The following is a 16,002-nucleotide window of genomic DNA, read 5'->3' as shown; positions in this document are numbered from 1 at the left end:
CCTTCCCAGTCAGGGATTGTAAATGGGAAGGGGAAAATTCTAGGCTCAGCATCCCGAGGTAAACCTCTCCGACTCCAAGATGGCGGGGGGTGTCTTCTCGGTGTGGCCTCGAACGAGTCCCGTATCATCCCCCAGTGCCAGAGCCTCGAAATAAAGATGGGGCCGTGTGCATCCTATGCGCACACATGATGAAGTTTGGGGGGGATGGGGGGTTCGTGGGGTCTGGAGCTGCCAGCCAAGAAAGAACTCTTGAAGACATCTTTGGTGCAAAAAGTTGTTTTATTAAAGCACGGGGACAGGACCGGTGGGCAGAAAGAGCTGCACTGGGCTTGTGGGGGGGGACCGTTTTATGGAGTCGGTGGGGGGGAGAAAGTCAAGAGGGAGTCCCAAAGAGACTTTGACGTACTAAAGACTTACAGGAGGGGGCGCCTGGGTAGCTCAGTCGGTTAAGCAGCCGACTTCGACTCAGGTCACGATCTCACTGTCCGTGGGTTCGAGCCCCACGTCGGGCTCTGTGCTGCCGGCTCGGAGCCTGGAGCCTGTTTCAGATTCTGTGTCTCCCTCTCTCTCTGACCCTCCCCCATTCATGCTCTGTCTCTCTCTGTCTCAAAAATAAAAAAAATAAAAAAATAAAAAGACTTACAGGAGGTCTCGCTATCATCTGGCAAAACAAGGACATCGAGGCAGTAGGGAGTTCCTGGACTTTGGCCTATTGATGGGATTGCCTTTTTCTGGTAGCCTGGTGGAGACTCTTGTCAGTTTCACTCTGTGTTTTCAGTCCTTTCCCTTTTGGGGGAAGCCAAGAGTGTCCAAGGAATATCACACATGTCCCACCTGGCGGGGTGGGGGTGCTGTTAGCCCGCACTCTGCCCTCAGCTAGCGCCACGCTCGCTCCCTCATCACACACACGCGTGTGCACACACACACACACGCTCACACGCGCTTTGGGATCACATCGTTTCATCGCTGGTAGGCCGGACTCCTCTCTACTTAGGTACCTTCTTCACCTATGAGGCCAGACAATGCAACATCAGTCATTCGACACAGATCCAGAGGGTAAAAGTTACGGATGGTCAACTGCTCGATTCAAACGCTCGGCGGCATCGAGACGGGCAGCGGGTCTCGGTGTAAGATAGAACGCGTTCATGTTTCCCGCCTTGAGATACCAGGAGCTGGGGGAGAGCCAGAGAAGGACAAGGCGAGCAAGAAAGTATAGGAAAAGACCTCCAGCCCAGAGGGAACAGGCATCATGAGTTAGCATAATCTCAGAGGTCAGTTGTCCTTCTTTTTCAGTTTGTCTTTCTTTTCTTTCAAGGGAAGACTCGGAGGTCAGCCAGCCCTGCCCTTCAGTTGTCCGAGCAGGACAACATCCGTCTGTGCTCTGAGAACTTGCTCCCTCCCACCCGCACCATGTGGAGAGCCCCCATTCTATGATCCAGAACACCTTTCAGCTGTTCCAGACACATAGGAGGGAGCCCGGGACTCCTATGGGCCAGCAGAGTCATGAAGAAAAGTCAGCTGGCTACAACTTTGGGCCATCACCCCGCCAACTCGGGTTCAGTAATTCACTACAATGTCTCACGGAACTCGAGAAAACAACATGCTTACAACTGTAGGTTTATTACATCAAAAGGATACAAGTCAGAACCAGTCAAGGGTGGGAGAGAGACACAGAGAGCGAGGTCCTAGAGGGTCCCAGCACACAGCCTCGGCTGTCCTCTCTCCCTGGAGTCAGGATGTGTGACATGATGTAGAATATCACCAACCAGGAAAGCTCACCCCAGCTTTGGTGTCCGGAGTGTTTATTGAAGTTTTATCACGTAGGCATGAATGGTTGAATCGTTAGCCATGGGATCGAGCCCCACCTCCAGCCCCCATGCCCTGTCTCTTCCCTGGAGATTGGGCTGATATGTCCTGGCTCGAAGCTCCAACACTGTAATGCTGGGGCTGGTTTTTTTGGCCTGGAGGACCCCCATCTGAGTTATTCTTAGAAAAAAATGTCAATTGTGGGCCCAGGGGCTCACCATGAGTAACAAAGACACTCCTAGCATACAGAAAATTCCAAGCTTTTCCAGGCTACCTCCCAGGACTTGGGGACAAAGGTGAGCCCTCTTCCTTATTACCCACCAATTAAAATAACAAGGAGAGTGACAACAATTCGTTGTCGGAGGCGTGAAGTTCCACCTTGCAGGAGAGTGAAGGTTGGTAGAGCGGAGGAGGGTGTGGCCATCACAGGGCCCAGGAATGGGGCTGGGGAACAGGTGCTTCGTGCATAACAAACCCTCAAGGTGTGAAAGAACAATGGAGAAAATGCTGCTTTCTGGCTTAAGGAACTGGAATCCTTGGACTTTGCAAAAGCTGTCATCTACCATTTTCCTGGTGGCCTCCTGGCCCTGGGATCTCTGGAGTGCGCCCCTCGCTGGGCTAGCCGTCACTGACCCCAATGTCCAAACATAGGTTAGAACACCTCCTTGCGTCCATCCGGGCTGGGTGAGAAAGTTCCTGTTCCTACCGTGTCAAGAGTGAAGGTGACGGGGAGGATACTTCCTCCCCCTGCATTTTGTCACGAGCTAGGTCAAAGAAAGAAATTGCTTTTATTCTATTACCAGACAAAACCCGTAGGAACAAAGGAGGACATTCACTTACTCTTTGTTTCAACTCTTCTCTTGAGAGGGGTTAATTTCTACATGCTGTGGAATTAAAGACTAGGTTGGAGATCCCATTCTGAAGGACCAGCCCCCTGTTCCAAACCACGGAAGCATTTCGTTGCTCACGTAGACAAATCTCTGACTGGCCCACGTAACTAGCCCTCCCAATATGCCTGGTCACAGCCCCACGGTTGTGGGGAGATCTTGGCTGGAGACTAGGTCTCCTGAGACACAGAGACGAGGGAGGTTATATTGGAAGGGCTGCCCTGGCCTGGAGAGCCAATGGATTACTCACTGGGAAATCGGCACGCTGATATAAATTTATAAAAGCTCCGTTCCCAAAGGAGCTTGGTTTGTGTTGACTGGTCACGTCCATTTGAAATGGCTTTGCCGTGTTCCCTGTTCTCCAGGAGGTGAGGCTATCTGGAGCCAGGCTGAGCTGTGATTGATGGTTCATTCTTTCTGTTCTCGGTAAGACCCAGGCGGAGGGCTGAGGGTTGCCCTGGGGAGACACTGGGCGAGACTTCCACATTTATCTGCATCAGGGCCGGCAGACACAGTAACTACATTTGCTCCATTTCCTATACAATTTATAGGACGATCATTAAGCAGCAGGAAAGGACAGAGGTCAGAATATGTGAGAACGTCAGTGAAAGTTCTCGGCTGGCCGGTGGGATCAAAAGGAATCAGAAAGGTCCGCCGCAAGGACTTACGCAACGGTGTGAAAAGGGGCCGTAAACCCCTCCGTGATTCGTCACCCTTTGAGCCAATATTCTTCAGGAGATTTTGTTACAAAACCGAGACCGTCAAGCCCGTCAATAAAGACTGCCTGATCACGCTGTCGCCACGTGGTATGTATTATACGTTTAAGTCTCAGCCTCACAGGAGTCCGCATCGAAGAGGTTCCGTCCAGCACGATCAAGATGGGAGTCCGCATCGAAGAGGTTCCGTCCAGCACGATCAAGATGGGAGTCCGCATCGAAGAGGTTCCGTCCAGCACGATCAAGATGGGAGTCCGCATCGAAGAGGTTCCGTCCAGCACGATCAAGATGAATGTCTGGCCCGTATCAGACGCTGATGCGTTTCCAGTGACGTTCCAGGAAGCTCTCCTCCGTGCTGACTTAGAGACCCTGCTTCCTTCCTTCCTTCCTTCTTGTGGCCCTACCATCTCAACCCGTGACCCCCACGGTCATGGCCGAAGGGGACAAGGTATGCGGATGGGTTGTACCAACCGGTGAATGTCTTGCTCTGCGCAGGACACGTTACTTAACCGGGCACGGGACCTGGCCTCACCGTAAAGGTGCTAGAAAATATCGTTTTCCCCACGTATCCAGGAAAACCAGATACGAGTGAGCCTGGTTGTCCCCTTCTTATTGTCTGGCGTTATTGTCAAGGTTATAATGGAGACACTCTACGTAGTTAGTAGGTGTAAACAGCACACACGAGGTGGTCGGTAAATACTAGCTTTTGTCTTTATTAATTATTCCGTGTCACCGGAGTAAGCGTGTAGTTTGAGCAAAGGAAATGGCATACGGGTAGAAGCAGGAGACAATACTTTTTAGATGGATGGAAAGATTGCGAAGGTAGAACAGAGCTCTCACATACCCCACACCCGGTTTCCCCTCTTGTCAATATCCTTCACCCGTATGGCTCATCTGTCACGATTAATGAACCAGTGCTGATACCTTATTATTAACGAAAGTCCACAATTATTCAGATCTGCACAGTTTTCACCTAACAACCTTTTTCGGCTCAAGGATCTCATCCAGGATCCCCCACTACATTTTGTCATTATTTCCTTTTAGACGCCTCTTGGCCGGGCCCAGTTTTCAGACATTCCTTGGTTTTTTTTACGATTTTTGACAGTATCGAGGACAGTTCGGGTCAGGTATGTGGTAGAATGGACCCTCAGCCAGGGTTTGTCTCGTGTTTTCTCGTGATTACTCCGGGGTAATGAGTTTGGGGAGAAAGACTGCAGGACTTCAGTGAGGTGTCTCTTCAGATATGTTACCCATTTTTTAATTGGGTTGTTTGTACCCTCACTATTGATTTGTAATAGCTTTCTGTGCATTTTGGACATGCTTCCTTTATCACATGTGTGTTTTGCAAATATCGTCTCCCATCTGTGGCTTGTCTTTTCCTTCTCTTAACAGCGTCCTCCGCAGAGCAGAAGTTTTTATTTTAATAAAGTCTAACTTATCAACTGTTTTCATTCATGGATCCTACTTCCGGTGTTGTATCTAAAAATTCATCACCAAACCCCAGATCGTGTACACTTTCTCCTTTGTTTTCTTCTAGAATTTTATACTATTGCGTTTCACTTCCGCGTCTATAATCCCTTCTGAGTCAACTTTTGTGAGTGCACTTTCGGGTCTATAATCCCTTCTGAGTTAACTTTTGTGAACGCTATACGATGTGTTTCTACATTTATTTATTTTTTTAACATACGAACATCCAATCCTTCCAGCACCTTCTGTTGAAAGACTTCTTTCTCCAGTGACTTGCCTCTGTTCTGTTCAAAAATCAGCTCTCTCTGTGGGGGTCTATTTCTGGACTCTCCTGTCCCATCAACGTGTATGCCTGTCCCTTTGCCAACACCGTGCTCTCTTTTATCCATTCTGATACCCTATGTCTTTTAGTTGGCGCATTTAATCCATTTACATTCAGTGTTATTATAGAAAGATATGGGTTTAGAGTCATTGTGATGTCTGTATGTTTTATGCTTGTAGTGATGTCTCTGGTACTTTGTCTCACAGGATCCCCCTTAGGATCTCTTGTAGGGCTGGTTTCGTGGTGACAAATTCCTTCAGTTTTTGTTTGTTTGGGAAGACCTTTATCTCTCCTTCTATTCTAAATGACAGACTTGCTGGATAAAGGATTCTCGGCTGCATATTTTTTCTGTTTAGCACACTGTAGATATCGTGCCAAGCCTTTCTGGCCTGCCAAGTTTCAAAGGAGAGATCAGTCACGAGTCTTATAGGTCTCCCTTTATATGTGAGGGCACGTTTATCCCTTGCTGCTTTCAGAATTTTCTCTTTATCCTTGTATTTTGCCAGTTTCACTATGATATGTCGTGCAGAAGATCGATTCAAGTTACGTCTGAAGGGAGTTCTCTGTGCCTCTTGGATTTCAATGCCTTTTTCCTTCCCCAGTTCAGGGAAGTTCTCAGCTATAATTTGTTCAAGTACCCCTTCAGCACCCTTCCCTCTCTCTTCCTCCTCTGGGATACCAATTATGCGTATATTATTTTTTTTTAGTGTATCACTTAGTTCTCTAATTTTCCCCTCATACTCCTGGATTTTTTTATCTCTCTTTCTTTCAGCTTCCTCTTTCTCCATAACTTTATCTTCTAGTTCACCTATTCTCTCCTCTGCCTCTTCAAGCCGAGCCATCGTGGTTTCCATTTTGTTTTGCATTTCGTTTAAAGCATTTTTCAGCTCCTCGTGACTGTTCCTTAGTCCCTCGATCTTTGTGGCAAGAGATTCTCTGCTGTCCTGTATACTGTTTTCAAGCCCAGCGATTAATTTTATGACTATTATTCTAAATTGACTTTCTGTTATATTATTTAAATCCTTTTTGATCAGTTCATTAGCTGTTGTTATTTCCTGGAGATTCTTCTGAGGGGAATTCTTCCGTTTGGTCATTTTGGAGAGTCCCTGGCGTGGTGAGGACCTGCAGGGCACTTCCCCTGTGCTGTGGTGTATAACTGGAGTTAGTGGGCGGGGCCGCAGTCCGACCCGATGTCTGCCCCCAGCCCACCGCTGGGGCCACAGTCAGACTGGTGTGTGCCTTCTCTTCCCCTCTCCTAGGGGCGGGATTCACTGTGGGGTGGTGTGGCCCGTCTGGGCTACTTGCTCACTGCCAGGCTTGTGGTGCTGGCGATCTGGCGTCTTAGCTGGGGTGGGTAGGCAAGGTGCACGGGGGCAGGAGGGGCAGGCTTAGCTCGCTTCTCCTTAGGTGATCCACTTCAGGAGGAGCCCTGTGGCAGCGGGAGGGAGTCAGATCCGCTGCCGGAGGTTTGGCTCCGCAGAAGCACAGAGTTGGGTGTTTGCGCGGAGCGAGCAAGTTCCCTGGCAGGAACTGGTTCCCTTTGGGATTTTGGCTGGGGGATGGGCGGGGGAGATGGCGCTGGCGAGCGCCTTTGTTCCCCGCCAAGCTGAGCTCTGCCGTCCGGGGGCTCAGCAGCTCTCCCTCCCTTTGTCCTCCAGCCTTCCCGCTTTCCGAGCAGAGCTGTTAACTTCTGACCTCCCAGACGCTAAGTCGCGCTTGCTGTCGGAACACAGTCCGTCCGGCCCCTCCGCTTTTGCCAGCCCGACTCGGGGGCTCCGCTTGGCCGGCGAGCCGCCCCTCCGCCCCGGCTCCCTCCCGCCGGTCCGTGGAGCGCGCCCCGCCTCGCCGCCCTTCCTACCCTCTTCCGTGGGCCTCTGGTCTTCGCTTGACTCCGGAGACTCCCTTCTGCTAATCCTCTGGCGGTTTTCTGGGTTCTTTAGGCAGGTGTAGGTGGAATCGAAGTGATCGGCAGGACGCGCTGTGAGCCCCGCGTCCTCCTACGCCGCCATCTTCCGGACTATTCAACACCGTGCTCTCTTGATTACCGTAGCTTTATAGTAAGTCTTGAAGCAGGGTGGGCCCTCCCATTTTGTTCTTCGATGTTATCTTGGTTACTCGAGTTCTTGTGCGTTTCTCTATAAACTTTAGGGTGAGTTTATTGATGTATACTAAATAGGTTGTTAGCTTTTTGCCTGAGATTTTGTTGAATCCGCAGGCCAATTGGGTATAAGAATTGACAGCTTCATAATATTGAGTCTTCCAATCTATGAGTGTGAAATATCTCTCCACTCATTTAGAGTTTTATTAAGGGTTTACGTTTTTTGCATACAGATCATGTTCATATTTTGATAGACGTGTACCTAAATATTCCATTATTTGGTGCTGTTGTAAATGGCATTATTTCTTTAATTTCAAACTCCAAATGTCCATGGCTAGTATGCAAAAAAAAAAAAAAAAAATTTGAGTTTCTATCATGATCTTGTGTCTTGCAACCTTGCTATACTCATTTATTAGTTCTTTGGCTCTAGAAAATAAAAATCATACGCATGGGTAGAAACTTCAGAACAATAGTTTCAGATCCATATAAAGAAGACGACCCATTAATGGGGGGGACAATCCAAGGATAAGTGGACTACTTCAGGAGAGAATAATCTTTTAGCTTCTGGCTGAAGGTGTTCAGGCGGGAGCCACACGGTCATGTAGGGGTGTGAATGTGCTGATATTCAAATACCATTAGAGGAATTGAAGTAAAGAGCGCTGCGATCCCTTCTGGCTGGAAGATTCTCTGAACCTACTGGGAGGACTAGAGGAGTGAGGAGAGGAAGGAAGGGTGTGTTTACTAAATGTGAGATCACTTCCGGGTATCCGCACGTAGATGGATGAGCCACGGGAAGGGGAGCACGTATGTTTAATATCAAGGAAACTCAAACTCTTCTAACTCTCTCATTCCATCGCAACTTCCAAACCAACCTCTGGAAGAAGCCAAAGACTTTGCCCTTCTTCCCCTCTCCCCATTGTGACAATAGCACCTAGAGATGCCTCGTCAAGGGGCCTATGTCTAGAGCAACTCTCCTGCGATTCCGGGAAACTTCCAAACAGGTGAGGTGGGGAAGGGGGTGGTGGTTGGTAGCACTGGGGTGCTAGGGTGGATGGACGGAGCAAGTGCAGCCGTGGAGAGAAACGAGGCCGTTGGAGGAAGAGAAGCGAAGGGAGGAGACAGGGAGACATGGGCTCCGCCAGACAGACGCACGCAGAGGAGGACGATGAGGGCTCCTCTGTGGTTGTAGGGGCCTCTCGGGAAGCATGACGGACGCAGATGAGCAAGCAGAAGGGAAGAGAATCTCCTCAAGTGGGGAGTGAGGTGGCAGCGAAGAGGCAGGTGGTTTGGAATGACATTCCACCTGCATAGACGGAGGAGACAGATGATGAGGCTCAGAGGGGACAGATGTCACAAGTCCTTGAATGGCAGACTGAAAAATAGAATGAGGATGGGGGGGGGGGGTCGGTGACGTTTTCTCGGGAGCGTGACAAGACGATACAGTCTCATGGGTCATAGTGGACCAGAGCGGTGATATAGACCTTCACAAGGGTCTCCGAAGACCCCAATACCAGATGCTGGGATGGTGTCCCATTCACCCTTGTGTCCCCAGGGACCAGCCAAGGGGCTGGCACGTTGTGGATGTCATAAGTCCTGATCGGTGGATGAATTATCGGAGGCATGAGGCTGTGCTTAATTGATGAGTGAGTGGAGCTTAGTAGCTTCCCTTGGCCTTTTTCCAGCGCATCTGTGGGTCCCGGGGACGCACTGGGATGGAAGCTTATTGGGTTCCGCAGGTCGCCAGGGCCTATGCCTTGGGTTCCCGTCCCTTGCATCTGTGTCTTCTCTGGGGCTGGGGCTTAAACATCCACGCCCTCGTGACCACCCGCCTCATATTTAACAACCGTGCCCTGCAGGTGAGGCCGGAAAATAAATGAACAGACTGATGGGGCCGTGCTTCCGGGCCTGAGTGACTGGAGTGGTGGCTCCCACCGGTCCCCAGAGGCCATGATAGCTTTTGGTCTCGAATGGCTGACCCGTGCCCCTCACCCAGCCTCCACCGTGCTTTCGGAATAGCGATTTACCTTCCGGGGCCCAGACCAGGCAACGTTCCCTTCCTCTCCTCTACCCTTCCCTAGCTCCAAGCACCCACATAGCTGAAGGGGTTCAGGACCCGTCACTCCGAAATATGCCACTCTGGGCTTACGGATTGTTTTTGAATTACAGGTACTTGGGAAACAGCAGGTGCAGGAAGGACACTTGGCACCCCCTTTGGCCCCAGATAAGACAACGAACCGTGTCACTTCTTCACCATTTACTACCCATAGCCCAAAGCCCTTTGTCTTATCAATTCTTCACAAATTTACTTTTGGTTTTTGTTTAAAAACGGATTTGTTTAATGACAGATGAGCAAACACATGAGGGGCACCTGGGGGGCTCAGTCGGTTAAGCGTCCGACTTCCACTCGGGTCACGATCTCACAGTCGGTGAGTTCGAGCCCCGCGTCGGGCTCTGTGCCGACAGCCCGGAGCCTGGAGCCCGTTTCAGATTCTGTGTCTCCCTCTCTCTCTCTGCCCCTCCCCCGCTCATCCTCTCTTTTTTCCCTCTCTAAAAAAATAAATAAACATTAAAAATAATTTTTAAAAAAACAACACATGAATGGATGTGCTAATTCATTCCATACCATTCTGGCACATTTGCTCATACTCCCTGGCCCTGCCCTGACAGCTCATCCCGGGATAGGTCAAGTTGGGAATTCTACTCCGGGAATTCTACATTATGTTGGCTTGGAGGGGACAGAGCAGAAAGGCTATGGACAGCAGGAGAGGAATAGAAAGGTTTTAAATGAGGATGGCCAAGGGTTTCTGCCAGGAGAGAGGAAGAACAGGAAAGGGTCAGCACAGCTTTCAGAATAAAGGATCCCAGATTTTAGCCAGCAAAACGTGGTTCGTGTTATCCCCACATCTCTGCCGATGGCCTTCTCCAAGTCACGGCCATTTGGAGATCATTTGAAGCCCATTCCGTAATTGTTCTTGTGCTAAGCTTCCTTTATGCAGAAAAACGATAATGCAGTTAGGATGCTCTCAAAAGTCCTGGGGGAAATTAATTTGTTTACAGGATTGTGTTTCATCGTGTGGCGAAACCAACAAGGAACGACCGGCCCTGTCTGAAGGGCCGAGTGGAGCCACCAGGCAGGGGACGTTTGCAGGGTCCGTCTTCAACCACGGCCGCCCAGACACGTCATTCTTTGGAGCGCTGGGTGTCGTCGTCAAATCCTCCCACGGTGCTGTTCTCGGTCACACGCGCTCGGCTCTCCGTTCCGGAGTCTGTTAGCCTTCCCGGGCCCGATGCGTGCCGCACGGACAGACACCCTTCGGCAATCAGTCCCTGCCGTTTCCCCGTCCACGTCCTCGTGAAGCTTTTCTCTCTGCTTTGCAACCGCCCAGGTGGTTTCCTGACGCTGGGCGTTATTCCTACTCCCTGCGCCTTGCTCTGGAAGGGAATCGGGACAGCGTTCAAGCGGATGGCACAGGGGGCACCGAGGTGAGATACAAGCTCACGTCAGCCAGAGGCCTTGTATCCTGCGAGAGCGCACCCAACAGGAAAAATCTCCAAGGGACGGCACCTAACGGCACCTCGTCTCCTCTGTCACGTAGTTCGCATTATCACAGTTTCCAAATTAGCAGCGTAGAAACGTAATAAGACGCTATCATAATCAGCGACGGTTTGTCTTCCTTTTTTAACCCCGGGAAAAGTACCGTTTAACGAATTTCTTCTCTCCTGCAGTTGGGCCGGGCCCGCACGTTCAATTCCACGGCACCGCCCGGTTCAACGATCAGCCTGCTTCCCCGTGAGCTCTGGGAAGGAATCCCTGGACCTCTGGGCCTTGGCAGGCTTCTTCCCCCACCCACAGCTCGCAGTTAGATGCCGTACGGGCGATCGGCCACCGCTCAAGCTTGTTGTGGCTCCTTAGGAAGAAGGAAGGCATTTTTGAAGTTCTATTTGTATTTGCGGCAATGTTAGAGAGCACACAGAGCGTGTCTATCGTGCAGTTAAGAAATAGCCTTGCAAAAAAAAAGAAAAAGGAATAGCCTTGCAGTATACCTCCTTTGCAAATTCTTTACACGAATCAGGTCAGTTATCATGAAATGAACAGTTCTGAAACCACTCTAATCACACTTTGATGCTGAAGTTACGATAAGGTTAATGCTCGCGGTACTAAGGGTCATGACACTTGTTCGTACAGAATCGCTAAGCTCGAACCATTCCAGCCACACTTTCGCAGTGAGATTTAAGTCACAAGACGATTTGGAGCCCCTGGCGGGGGGAGGTGGGGGGGGTGCTCGGTCGATTAAGGGTCCGACCTCAGCTCAGGTCATGATCTCACGGATCGAGAGTTCCAGCCCCGCGTCAGGCTCTGTGCTCACAGCTCAGAAGCTGGAGCCTGCTTCGGATTCTGTGTCTCCCTTTCTCTGTCCCCCGCCCCTGCTCATTCTCTCTCTCTCTCTCTCTCCGTCTCTCAAAAATAGGGGCGCCTGGGTGGCTCAGTCCGTTAAGCGTCTGACCAGCTCAGGTCGTGATTTCACGGTTTATGAGTTCAGGCCCCGCGTCGGGCTCTGTGCTGACAGTTCAGAGCCTGGAACCTGCTTCGGATTCCGTGTCTCCCTCTCTCTCTGCCCCTCCCCCACTGGCACTCTGTCTCTTTCTCTCTCAAAAATAAATAAACATTAAAAAAAATTTTAAAAAAGAAAAGGTTTCACGTGTGAATACTGTTTCTGGGCACACACGGGCAAATGTGAACTCTCCTCATTGGAAAATCAACAGAGATGGGGGTGGGCCCACGAAAATATGCTTTACCCTCACAGAAGGAGACAGAACACTAAAAGAAAAGAAGCAGGAAGAGGAGGGCTTGTCCATTTTTAAGTCTGGAAATGTCAAGGGAGAAACTGCTTTGCATTTTCAGAAAGAGGATTGTTCAAGGTCGTTATAAAGCAAGAAACGATGGGTCAAAACAAGATGAAAAGGACCGTCAGTGAAATTGAAGGGGGGGGGGGAGGGAAATGAAGATAATTTTCTTTAAAGAGAGGATTTAGAAAGATCAGCCATGGACCGAAGCAGGAACACGGCCAACCTGGCGGTTGGGCCGTAGGTCCACATACGACGAAGACGCTGTGTCCCACACCTGCTGTGCTCTGTTCGCTCAGCCTGGGGCTTGCGTCCGTTGACTGATGCACAGTGTCTCTGCAGGGGTGTGGGGGAACCGCTCGCGGGAGGCTGTCCCACCGCCAGAGACAGCTCTGCTGGACTTTCTCCAAGTCCCCGAATATCCGGGTAAATACAATCTAAAAACCATTAGAGGAGAAACCACAGCCAACGATTAAGTGGCTGCTTGACAAGGAATTTATCCCAGCCTTGGAGAAAGTTCGATTTCCTTTTCCAGGTCCGAGGGCGGTGGGTGCGTTTCGATGCGGTCCTGTGCAAAAATGCACGTCTGTCCTTGAGAAAGCACACGAACCGAGCAGCCCAGGGCGGCTCTATAATTTGTGTCTCAAGGGCACCCCACCCGGTGATCAGCTCCCCCTCGGAAGGGCTTCCGTGGGCCGGTGACAGTCCCCCCCTTAGCTTCCCGCAGGAGCAACCGTCACGTGACCCCCGATGGAAATCTCAGGGTGTCTGCTCAGTGTCAAACTTACGGGCAGCTGATGATGTCATGAGGAATTCACCACCACCAAGAACACGCACCCTCACGTCTCAACAAATTCAGCCGTGACTCGGAAAATTGGAAAACATCTTTTCCAGGGCGTCCACCCTGAACGACGTTTCCCAGACCCCAAAGGCATTTCTAGACTTCAGACAAGAGGCCTTAGACTCCCTAGAACAATCTCCCGGGCGTGCAAACATGTCTCAAAAATGGAAAAGTCGCTCTTGCAAAATGCAAAGGTGAAAGAAAACTTGCTGCCCTCAGGAAGGGGGGGCTGGCATTGCCGATTCTGTGTGTCCTCTCTCTCTCTGCCCATCCCCCCCCCATGCTCTGTCTCTGTCTCTCAAAAATAAAGAAACATAAAAAAAAAAAAAGAGGCTTAGAGTAAGAAGCTTGTCTATGTTCACGCAAAGGAGTCCGGGAGAGGCAGCTGTAACATCTTATTTGTTTTTTTGTTTTTTCTGCACTTTGAGAAAAGTCAGATCTACAGAAATGTTGAGAGAACAGCACCACGGATATCGCTGAGCCCCAACCTGGATTCACTAGTCGCTAACATTTGCTTTCTATCTATTTACTTTTCCCCCAACACCGTTTACAAGTGTGTTTGAGAAATAATGGCACGTTGCGCAGAAATATTTCAACGTGATGTTAATAATCATCAAATTAAGATTTTCTTACATTTTACGCTTCTTAAGTGTGGCCTCATCAGTCGGCACGATAATGCTGGGCTGGAGAGAGGTTAAGAGGCTCCCTAGAGTTTCATAATAAGGAGGTAAGAATTGGAGGGGCGCCTGGGTGGCTCAGTCGGTTAAGCATCCGACTTCGGCTCAGGTCACAATCTCACGGTTCGTGGGTTCCAGCCCCGCATCGAGCTCCGTGCTGACGGCTCAGAGCCTGGAGCCTGCTTCCGATTCTGTGTCTCCCTCTCTCTCTCTGCCTTTGTCTCTCTGGTCTCTCTCAAAAATAAATGAACATTTTTAAAAAAAGAATCTTAAAAAAAAGTAAGATTATTGTTAGTCCCCTGGCTTTTTTTTTTTTTTTTTTTTTTTGGCATTCTTTGAGAGATCTTTACCTATAGGGATTATTTCTGAGCATTTCAAAGATTTTTTCTATCCTGCTTTTTCTGAAGCTGTCTGTGCAACTAACATTTTGATCGTTTTGTCTCTTCTTTGCATATATATGTGTGTGTGTGTGTGTGTGTGTGTGTATTTATGTATTTATTTCTATATTTATATGTGTGTGTGTGTATTTGTGGGTTTTTTTGGAGTAGAGAGGTAATAGCAAATCTTGAAGTACCATGGGGATTTATTAAAACAAATTAGTGCAAACCAGTGATTTGCTTTTCAGATTTATTGAGATCACTTTGCTTAACTGTATGGCAGAATAAAATGGATTAATCTGAACATATTACCTATTTCTAGTATCCAAATGAATTATCTAGGATAATTAAATAGGAAGAATTACTACTTTTGATGTGAATCATTCGTCTCAATTTTTGGACTAATGTTTCAAAAATGTTGATTTCTAAACGTTAAAAAAAATTTTTTTTTCATGTGTATTTACGTTCGAGAGAGAAACAGAGCACGCGCAGGGGAGGGGCAGAGAGAGAGGGAGACACGGAATCCGAAGCAGGCTCCAGGCTCCCGGCCGTCGGCACAGAGCCCGATGTGGGGCTCGAACCCGGGAACCGCGAGAGCACGACCTGAGCCCAAGTCGGTGCCGGACCGACTGAGACGTCCGGGCGCCCCTCTGAGCCTCTTTCTCGAGACGTAAACATGGAAAGCCCTAAGCCATGCCTTGCCTTCTCCCTAATTATTTTGTGGACACCAGTCATGGGGATGGAGACGAAGCGCTGTGCAAACCACTGCGGCCCGTCTGGGCGCGAGGGGTCACGGATGTGATCACTGGGGGGGGCCACCTAATGAGCCCTGGCCCAGCCCGGCCGAGCCACCCGCCTCTGCCGGCCCAGACTCCGGCCAATCGCGCTGCGGCAGCCGCCTTCGCATCACACACGCACAGCTGGCCTCCTCGCCGGGTGCCAGCTGCACGGTCGCAGTCCTGCTCCGGAGATCAGGAGGCAGGGCAAGGAGGGGCTCCCCTCGGGAGACCTCCGTGGCCCAGACCTCCCCCGCCTCCCCGCTTCCCTGGGACCCTGCCGGCCCTGAGGGGTCACTGGCAACCGCTCAGCCCCCATGAAGCCCGCCAGGGCGTCCCAGCGCTACAGAAGCATCGGGAGAAACACCGGCCAGCGCTGCCTGTACCAGGAGTCCCTGCTGCTCGGGTGAGTCGGTGTCCCCCACCCGCAGGGAGGAGGGACGCAGGTGTGCTGAGGAAGGGAAGCTGGGTCACCCCGAGCCTTGCCTGCGTCCGACCTGAGGGCCAAGACCCCGCTCCGTCCCCCTCTCCTTGAGAGTGGACTCCCAAACTCCTTTCTCTGGGCTCTCCACACCCGGGTTAGCCATCTCGACTCCGTGCCCAGAGGGAGGCGACTGTACCTGCCGGCTGACCGGGGGACCCGAATCTGGCGTCCCCCAACCCGGCCGAACCCACGGGCGTGCGCCCTCTGTTTTCTGTCTGTTTACGCAATTATGCGATGTCAAGAGGGAGTGGGCAATACATCCGTCATAATAAATAAGGTGCCTGTTGGCACAGGCTTCAGGCCAGGGAGAAGTGAGGGAGTGCCGTTGGAATCTGTTAAATATTTATAAAGGTATATTAAAACCTCCATCAGTTTGTGAAATATTTATAAAGGTATATCAAAACCTCCATCAGTTTGGAGAAATTGAAGGAAATCCTCCTAGGGGTAAATGAAAACCGTCGGAATTAGAGAAAAGCAAAGGAATGATTTTCTCTTTACTTCTAAGCGCATCATTGATCAAACAGCTGTCGCGGAAGACTCTTCCCTCCTCCTGAGAAGTCACCTCGGATTTCATTGTTAGGGGGAATAAGCGTTGCTACACGTTGCCAAATTGTTCTCCTCCGGAGTCACCGTTTCCCTGAAAGATTTGCCCACGTAAATCCGCTTGGCTAAACTCTTGCTTAAAGAAATCGCCGACTGTCCTGCC

Source organism: Panthera tigris, chromosome B3 (genome assembly GCF_018350195.1).
Source record: "Panthera tigris isolate Pti1 chromosome B3, P.tigris_Pti1_mat1.1, whole genome shotgun sequence".
NCBI classification, from domain to species: Eukaryota; Metazoa; Chordata; class Mammalia; order Carnivora; family Felidae; genus Panthera; species Panthera tigris.
Note: the sequence above shows the minus strand (reverse complement) of the source record.